Genomic DNA, 9,239 nt, shown 5'->3' on the forward strand with positions numbered 1-9,239 from the left:
CAAAGGTCTCGCTACAGTGGGAAACTGTAATCGCCCTGTGACCTGAAGGACAGGGCAGAGGAGAATGACCAGAATCGAGCAGGAGCTGGAGCCACAGCAGAGGGGCTGCCCGACAGGAGCAATGGCCACAGGCAGAAAATGGCCAGACCAGGGTGGACAATGAGGAAGACAGGGAACAAACACCCCAACCTCTCTCCTGTCCTCCAACCTCCTCCTGGTGACTTCCTTAATCCACCCAGTCTGAGGAAAACGTAGTGTCCCAGCGGTCGGGATCACCCCTGAGGGCAGAGAATGCATCTGAGGGCAGGCAGAGCGTCACAAGCACAGGACATATGCTCATTCCCAGTTTTTGCTCCAGTACCAACAAAGTGCTGTGACATAGGTCCCAACAATATTAGTAACTACACGACTCCTTTGAAGTATTTAGAGACAAACTAGGCTAATGCAAAAGCGACTGAGAATTGCCGGGGAAATTATTCACCAAACAAAGACTGGTTGACCTGACCACTGGCCTTTCTATTGCTAGTGTTTCTTTAATGATTCACAGCCATTCCCCTGTCATTATTATAACCCCTCATGGAATTCAGGTTTTGAGATAATTTGTCTGCCAGCATACTTTTAAAGCAATTATCGTGACTCAATACCACACATTGTCACTCAGTTTTTGATCATCATAAAATATCTAGGGTCACCACACTGACTTTGTACAGCCCAACCAAAAGAAAAGCAATTTGACGTTTTAGTTAACCTCTGCAGCCTTATCAAGAAGAAGACACACGCTATTTAGTATGCCAACTAGCTCTTTTCTCCTGTCACTCCTTTCTCAAAGCCTCAGGACTCTATAATATTGAGAACAAATGGAGTAAGTCTTGAAATTTGATCAACTAATGTTCTGGAGAAGAATCAAAGCCACCATGAAAATTACAGTTTACTTTGTGACCACCATCTTCCCTTTATAATACAAATGTATTATGTCTTTACATAGGAATTTATTTTTCCAAATGTATAAAATAATGCAGTGTTTAAAATGAGATTTGTGTCTTGAAGAGGGACCATCCTGGGACGTGAACATCGGCCTTCTCTATAATGCTAACCCGCCAATTTCTGAGACACACTTTGGTCTCTAAACAGGGCATTTAGCTGCACAGCTTCTCACATCAGCTCACCACTGGTTTTGTATGTAGCTGGATCTGTCTTCTCATTTCACACAGTTTCTTTCTCTGAAAAATGGGCATAAAAAATCTTCCTCGTTGAAAACCAAGGTTGAAATTTTATGTATATATTATGTCACTACTTTGAGTATCAGCTTCAGGATAACTGTTTAATATAAAATACTTTCTGATTTTGAGAAGATATAAAAACCACATTCAGTTCTCACAGTTCTATAGCTATTATAGGTTCAATGTTAGGTAACACATTGCATTTATAGTCATTTTAGATCTAGTATTGACGGTTTTCTCTCCCGAACTTGCATCCACAATTCAATTTTAGGGATAATCAAGAGCATATTTCCATCACTAATCATTCATTTTTAGTGGTCGATCCTGTGTATGATTAGCACAGCTTCAAAGTTCAGAAATGCGGTAGAAATCACCAGGAGAAACTCTGTTCAGCTCTAACAAGCATTCCCAAAGTGAGGATTGAAGCCTGCAGTCAGAGATCCTTTGAAAGAAGGGCCTTGCCTGCAGGCTGGGTCCCTGAGCAAGACGTGGGACTTAAGAAAACCTGTGGTCAGCTGCCTTACAACTAGCAGGACAGAATTCATCATAAAGTGGAAGGAGTACTCCGGAAGTAGCTACAGTGTTAATTGTCACAGCACTGGTCTCAGGACAGCCAAAGGGGTCCTTTGCCTTGGTCACAGTGGAAGAACAATATGTGCTCATTGTATGTGGACGTAGGTGCTTCAGATCTTTTTAGGCTTCAGCTACTGACCACATGGCAAAAAGAGACTGGGAAAGAAACCTAAATTGGACTTTTTAAAAAAATATATGTGAACATGTGTATAATTAAAGAGCTGGCCTCCTTTTCCTGGCAGGGAACATGGGTTTGACTAAGTAAAAAGGAACTTCTTAGGGTGGGGTGTGGGTTGGGGTTGGGGTGGCTTTGCCCTACTATAAACACAGGGACATGTACTTGATGTGCATAAACAGCTCTCTGTCAGGGTGAAGGACCCTTTCTATTGGCCATTGAGCTCTTAGATGCAATGATTTTGATGCCCCTGTGTAGCAATGGGCAGACAGGGAGACTACTGCCTGGCGGAGTTGGGGGCTGTCTCAGCCTCTCTTCACCATCCTGTGAACGGGGTGAGGGTTGATACATGCAGCTCTGGGAGACAATACAGGAGAGCGTGGGAGCAGCTTGTGCTCTCAGACCCAGTGAGCTGAGAGTGAGTCTTACCTCCTTTAGTGCACGACGCCTGGTGCAACATGTTGGCCACTCCAGCTTATTTCTCCCCATTCACTTCCTACCAGATGTCCAGATGCTGCACAGACGGTAACGGGAGGTCAAGTCCTAAATGTCATAAGACTGTCTTGTTTATTTATATGCCTACGATATAGACCATGGAGTATGAAGCCCTAAAAGGGGACTTTTCAATGAATGAACGTTTCAAAGAGTCCCTACCCTGGTTCACCTGTAACATATTCCTAGTCCCATGCCACTTGTGGGGACAGAGTCCCAGAGAGCATTTTCCAGGTTCTCAGACTCATGTGGAAAGATGCTGGCTCAGGTAGTAGATGGCTATCAGCTGTAACTAGTTGGCCATCAGCTGTAACCAGTTAGCCATTAGCCACTGGTATAACTGCCATGGCTGAGCTAGCAAGCGCGAATTGCAGTTAGCAAGTGGGGTGGGTTGGTTGGTTGGCAGGCAGGCAGTCAGGCAGGCAGAGAAGCAGTCAGTGGATTGCAGATCATGTGGATCCTACTTCCTGTGTCTCGCCAGGCTGCCAGCGAGATTGGGGTATAGGAAGACCCCTCGTTGGGGTACTGGCAGATGTTTGCTATTGTGTCTTGGCCAGCAGCCAGCAATCATATAGTGGTATGACTCTCCTATCCATGGCTCTGTTGGTGTTCCTTTTTGGCCTCACCATGTCCTGCGTTCTTATGTGGGAAGTGGGGAGAAGGACTAGAGTCCCTGCATGACACATGATGCAGCGAGCAGGGTATGGTGCCTCCAAAGCTCTCCAAAGGGCGGCGGAGCAGTTTGTGCGTATGAACGCTCAATCTCAGGAAGCTGGTAAGGAGCGGCGATGGGAACAGTAAACCGATCTGCCTGGGAGAAACTGACCCCTCGGTGAATTTGCAGTCCTCTCAAGCCTCCAGATGTCATGTCGCCCTATTGGCCAAAGCAAGCATCGTCTTCCTTTTGGTGGTTTGCTGCTTCCTTGGCTCATAAAGTTGTGGACATCTTACCCTGGGGCCACCACCCACTCAGATGCCTGGTGTGATGAGCAGGATTCCAGCCAGGTAGGAAAGATGTCTGACTCTGGGCAGAGAGACATGTGGCTCCCACACAGTGTGTGGTACCCAGTAGCCACTGTTCTCCAGAGTTGGACCCCCGTGGAGGGGTAGGAGGATATGGATGGTTCTCCAACCAGCATAGAAAAAGCTGTGTAGCTGCCAGAGAGCTGGACTCCTGCGGAGGGGTGGAGAGATGTGGACAGTTCTCTAACCGGCATAGGCCAGAGAAAGCAAAGGTGGTTGCGGCTGTGTGGGCTGGGATGTGCTTACTGGGGCAGTCAGATGCGGGACTTGTAGTCCCAGGAGGAAACACTTGCTGAGTCCTCGGTGGAAGATGCAGGTGAAGTCAAGGTCGTGCCTCATCCCCAGGTTGGGGAGAACTTGGAGCCCTCACCCTGCGGGGAGGCCACACATTCTGAGGCCAATGCATAGCCCTGGCGAATAACTGTGGACTATGGGGAATTGCTTTCCATCCCTGACTATTGCTTGGGAACGTACCACCATTTAATGAAACTGGCGGATGTTTGCTTACTGTGTCTCACCTGGCTGTCAGTGAGACGGTGGTGCAGGAAACCACTTGTTGGGTTAAAGGCGGATGTTTACTTCTTGTGTCTCAATCACCCGCAGTCAAGAATATGTAAGCACCTTGGTTGTGAGCCACTATTGTTCTAGCACGGTGCCCTGAGAACCGTGGCTGTGCCACGGAAGTCTGGCTGTGCCCAGAAAGGCTGATGGTACACTGAGAAACCCTGCCTGTGCCCAGACAGTGGTGGACATCGAAGGACACCCCCTGGGACATTACTTGACCTAGACTGACACTTTTTCTCATGAGCTGGGTTCCTGACACATGGCCCCTTGCAGAAGATGCTTGTCACGTAGATTGTGAGGAGAGACCCTGTAAGGGTGGGTTGTGGGGACAGAGTCCCAGAGAGCAGTTTCCAGGCTCTCAGCCTCACGTGGAAAGGTGCTGGCTCAGGTAGTAGATGGCCATCAGCTGGAACTAGTTGGCCATCAGCTATAACCAGTTGGCCAATTAGCCACTGATATAACTGCCATGGCTGAGCTAGCAAGCACGGATTGCAGTTAGCAAGTGGGGTTAGTTGGTTGGTTGGTTAGTTTGTTGGTTGGTTGGTTGGCAGATAAATGGTCAGTGGATGGCATATCATGTGGATCCTACTTCCTGTGTCTTGCCAGGCCGCCAGAGAGTTTGGGGTGCAGGAAGACCCATCATTGGGGTACTGGCAGATGTTTGCTTTTGTGTCTAGGCCAGCCGCCTGCGAGAATATAGTGGTATGACTCCCCTATCTATGGCTCTGTTTATGTTCCTTTTTGGCCTCAACATATCCTGCGTTCTTATGTGGGAACCGGGGAGCAGGAGCTGAGACCCTGCATGATACCACTCATCTTAAACTACATGGCCTGGAGAATACATACTGAGAGGAAAAGGTTTAGGTATGGTAGGGTGTCACCTCCTAACCCCACACCTCTTCTCCCTAGAATCATGAGGTAGAAGGGCTTAGAAGCTTCCAAATCATAGAAATTCAGGCTAGGATACCTCATAATAACCCTGCCCTCGGCTGCCAGGCCCATGGGGTAACCCTGTACCCTCTCTTTGGAGTCTCGGAGGGTCCCTGATCAAAGGCGTGGGGAGACCAGAGTGGGAAGCTGCCATGGCAGCTCAGTGCACCTCCTGTTTTCACCTGTTAGTAAGAGCCCGTAGGACTTGCCAGTGGCCTCCTAGGATCCTTGCTTAGGTGATGGTCTGGAGTGTGGGTCTCTGCCTGCAATTGTCAAAAGAGTTAACTTCCATGATTAGCAACATTAGCAATTCAGGTGGCTATGCACACAAAATGTATGGGTTGGGTGGGAAAAGGCAGTAGATGCACATTCGTGTATACTATTTGGAGGTTCCAAGAAGAAAAGAGGAAACGTTCAATTTCCTGTCTGTAAAATGGCCAGAACCCCATTCCCCTTCTCTTTGCTGGGGTGATGGTAGGACTCAGTAAAGGTAGGGAGGAAAATCAGGGAACAGTGAACTCTGAATCTTCATGGTTGGCTCCAGACAGCAGTTCCATCGAGAGGCTAAAGGGACCCACAGAGCTGTTGTGAAGAGCTGTGAGGAGGAAGCGTGTAGGATGGAGGGTGCTGCCTTCTTTAGCTCTTCACCTGTGGAGCCCTGCAGACGTCACAACCTCTGCAATAAAATTCTAGCCTCAATCGGATCACAGCCTTAACTTCAGCTTGAGTCACTAGTGGTGAAATTGTTTTCACACCTTATGAGCTTAATTAAAGCATTGGCAGATGCTGTGCACAGAGAGGGAAAACGGAAATCAATGATTCTGACATGAACGTTTGTTTTCATGCGTCGGTTCTCACTATTGGTTTACACATGGAAGTCTTTGTGAACTTGATTTACAGTCAAAGAAAATCTGTTTGTCTGTCTTATCCTCTCATCATTATATCCCCTGACACTCCCCAGTCACATGCCACTAGTCCTGAGCCTCCTCTGTGGCATATTTTACTTGCAAAATATGGAACCCTTGAATTTTTATATGACACGGCTGAGGGATTACCCAAATATCTCAATCTGAAAATAAACCAAACCCAGGAAAACTGGAATACGCAGATTTTTATGGGAAGGAAAACTGAACTGATAGTATCTGCCTTTTCTCACCACATATTATTTAAAACAAACAAACGAAAAACCACGTGATAGAATTATAGGTTGTGAGAGCCAGGAATGACCTTAAACTTCTTCAAATTTAACCTCCTTATTTTACATGAGAGGAGGGTAGAGAATAAAGAGGTACAGCTGCTTGGTTTAAAAATACTAGCAACAGAGAGAGGAATCGTGATCTCCTTAGTGCAGTTTCATCTGCTCCTTTCAGTGGGACAGTCTACGTTCCAGTAGCAGGTGTGTCTTTTCATTATTAAGCTTTAGAACAGAAGAAACTGTTCTCTTCTGATTGCTGTGAAAAGGTCAGGGAACAATGTTTGTCCACTCACAGTCAGAAGGTTGTAATTGCCAATTGGACGAGCTGTAGAAGTCATCTCTTGAGACCACCCTCCTTTCCAGTGTTGATATTCTCCCCACTGGGATTTGCTTAAGAATTTTCTACTCTGCTGGAATTATGCAGTGTGCAATCCAAGCCTGACCATAAGTGTGTTTTACTGCTCCACAGGCAGCCTAGGGAAGTTGTCCGTAGGTCAGGCTGGACTGCTGCTCTCTAACTCTTAGCTTTGCCCTTGTATGCCTCACAGGCCCTAGAAAACGGGTCAAATCTTTTTTCCACATGCCAGCCCTATTCAGATAGTAGTGCTGGCTGTCAACTGTCTTCCCAGCTTGCATCCCAAACCTTTTCCTCTGCCGAGTAAACACCAGTTCCATCAATGTTTTCTTTACTCTGAGCAGGCCGAGCAGGGTGCAAAGATGGCAAAGCATCCTAGCAGTGTCTTTGGGATCCAGCAAAGATATGTCCTGTGAGGACTCCTGCCTTCTCAGATGGAACATACATTGAGAAATGAGCAGAATATTAAGGATTTTTATTTGTAGGATTTATTATAGGTTTAATTTTTTTTTCTTTTCTCTCTTTCTCTCTCTTTTTTTTCCATCAAGAATTGTAATGATTTTCTGCCTATAAGGGAATGGAAAAAGCCCTCATGTTTTCTTTTTTCCCCCCAGTAACTATTTAACGTTACTCAGTCTGAATTCCCACTTCTATAAAACGGCAGTGATATTAGCTTTGTGGGGATATTAGAGATTATGTCTGCAAAGTGCAGAGAGGAGGGCCTGCCACAGAGTGCCACCTCCTGGGTGGTAGACATTGTCACAACCTGTGAAAATCGTACTTGTGCTCTCTTCCCCTCTCCTGGCTCCTCACACCTCCTCCCTTTCGTCTTTGCAGAGCTCCCTTTGCCTCACAGCCCCTCAGGCTGCTTCCATCTGAAGATTCCAGTTAACAATTGTTTCTCCTTCCTCTGGGTTTCCACAAACTTGGCATCAGAGTTGTCACAGTCTCCCACTCTCTCAAGTGTTTTACCAGCGTGTTCTCCATTCTCAACCAAAAGGCAGAAAGATCCTGTTAAAATATGTGTCAGATCAGGTCATACCTCTGCTCAGAACCTTCCTGTGGCTTTCTATCTCAATTAGAATAAAAGCTGGAATCTTCTCAAAATGTCCTCAGCACCCCCATCACTTCACCCCCATGACCCCTCTAACTTGCCTTCTTCACTCCCATCTTGCTCGCTGTGCCCCATCTATGCGGGTCCCTCACTGAGCCTCGAGCCTTCCATGGGGACTCTCATGTCTCCTGTGCCCTCTGCCTGGCATGGTTCCCTCAGACAGCTTTGTATCTGTCTCCCTCCGTTCTGTTAGTCTCGGGGAATGGAATATTCTAAAGGGGGCCGTCCCTAACCACCCTATTTGAAATTGTGCACATCCTCTCCCAGGAAATGCTATGTCCCTTCCCAGCTTTATTTTTCTTCTCAGCCTGTATCACTAAGTTACTCTGTAACTGGCTTACTTATTTTGTTTCTTCTCTGTAAGCCCTCACTGAATGTAAGTCACCTGGGGACATGGCTTTCTCCCAGAACAGTGCTCATTATCTGTTGTGTACTCTATTTGTTCACCTAATATGAACTTGTTGTGGGAAGTATGGTGATATGATGGGAAAACTGTGGGTTGAAGTTCAAATCTCATTCTGCCACTTACTGTTTGACCTTTGGAACAGTAACTTAAGGTCTCTCAGCTTGTTTCCTCACGTGTGATAGAAGAGTATATTATTAACTATCTTGTAGCATTTGTAATGGTCTACCAAGTTGGTGAGGTCTTTCCAGGTGCAAGTGAGAGAATCCCACTGTCGGTGTCCATTTACCATATCTCCATCTGTGGCTGTCATTCCCCCCACCGCCAACTACCCATTAAAGGCTTGCTTTCCCTATGCAGGGGGCAATTAGGATACAGACAGCTCAGGACTCTTGTCATCCTCGAAGAAAGAAAACTTCCCTCTCTAAGATTCTTTGCTTAAAAATCCCAATGTAGGCCTCAATCAACTGTGGCTGGGGTCATGTGCCCATGGCAGGGCCAACACTTTGTTCAGAAGGATGTGATGCTGTGATTGGCAGGTATAGGTCTGGTCCTCACACTCATAGTCAGGGTGTGGCAACGGCAGATCCATTGGACAAACACGAGGTCAGGGAAGGCTAATTCCCACAGGAAGTGGATTTAATTTTAAAAGAAGGAATAAAGGAATGTTCCAGATTAAATAAAACAGCTGTCCACAACAAACTGAGACTCTATTAACTCATGGAATTCAAATAACGATGATCAACCAAACAATGAACAGGCTAGAAGGCACTTTAACCTCAGCAAACGTGGAACCCAGGAAGGGAACTTGGCCTCAGGGCAGACTTCCCCTTTATCTTTTTTTCTGCTTCTTTGTGTAGTTGACTCTCCGGTCTCCACTTCTCCATACATAGCAGTGTTAGGACCATTCCCACCACTGTTCATGCCCTCTTGATAGACTGGTTGATGTACGAGCAGAGGATTTAGGCAGCTCTAAGATGCCAAAGACTTTGATGTGTGTGTCCCACAAGCTCATGCTTCTTTGCTCCATCTCTTGCCTCATAGCCATCCACAGTAGGTGACCATGTAATTTATTATCCAAATCAATATAATTTTAAGAGTGCATGACAGCATTATTAATTATGCTGAGAGAACAGGCACACACTAACCAGATCCAGGAAAACTAGTCATCCTGCCTTTAGCTTTTCACCATTTC

Source organism: Rhinolophus sinicus, linkage group LG02, assembly GCF_036562045.2.
Source record: "Rhinolophus sinicus isolate RSC01 linkage group LG02, ASM3656204v1, whole genome shotgun sequence".
Lineage (NCBI taxonomy): Eukaryota > Metazoa > Chordata > Mammalia > Chiroptera > Rhinolophidae > Rhinolophus > Rhinolophus sinicus.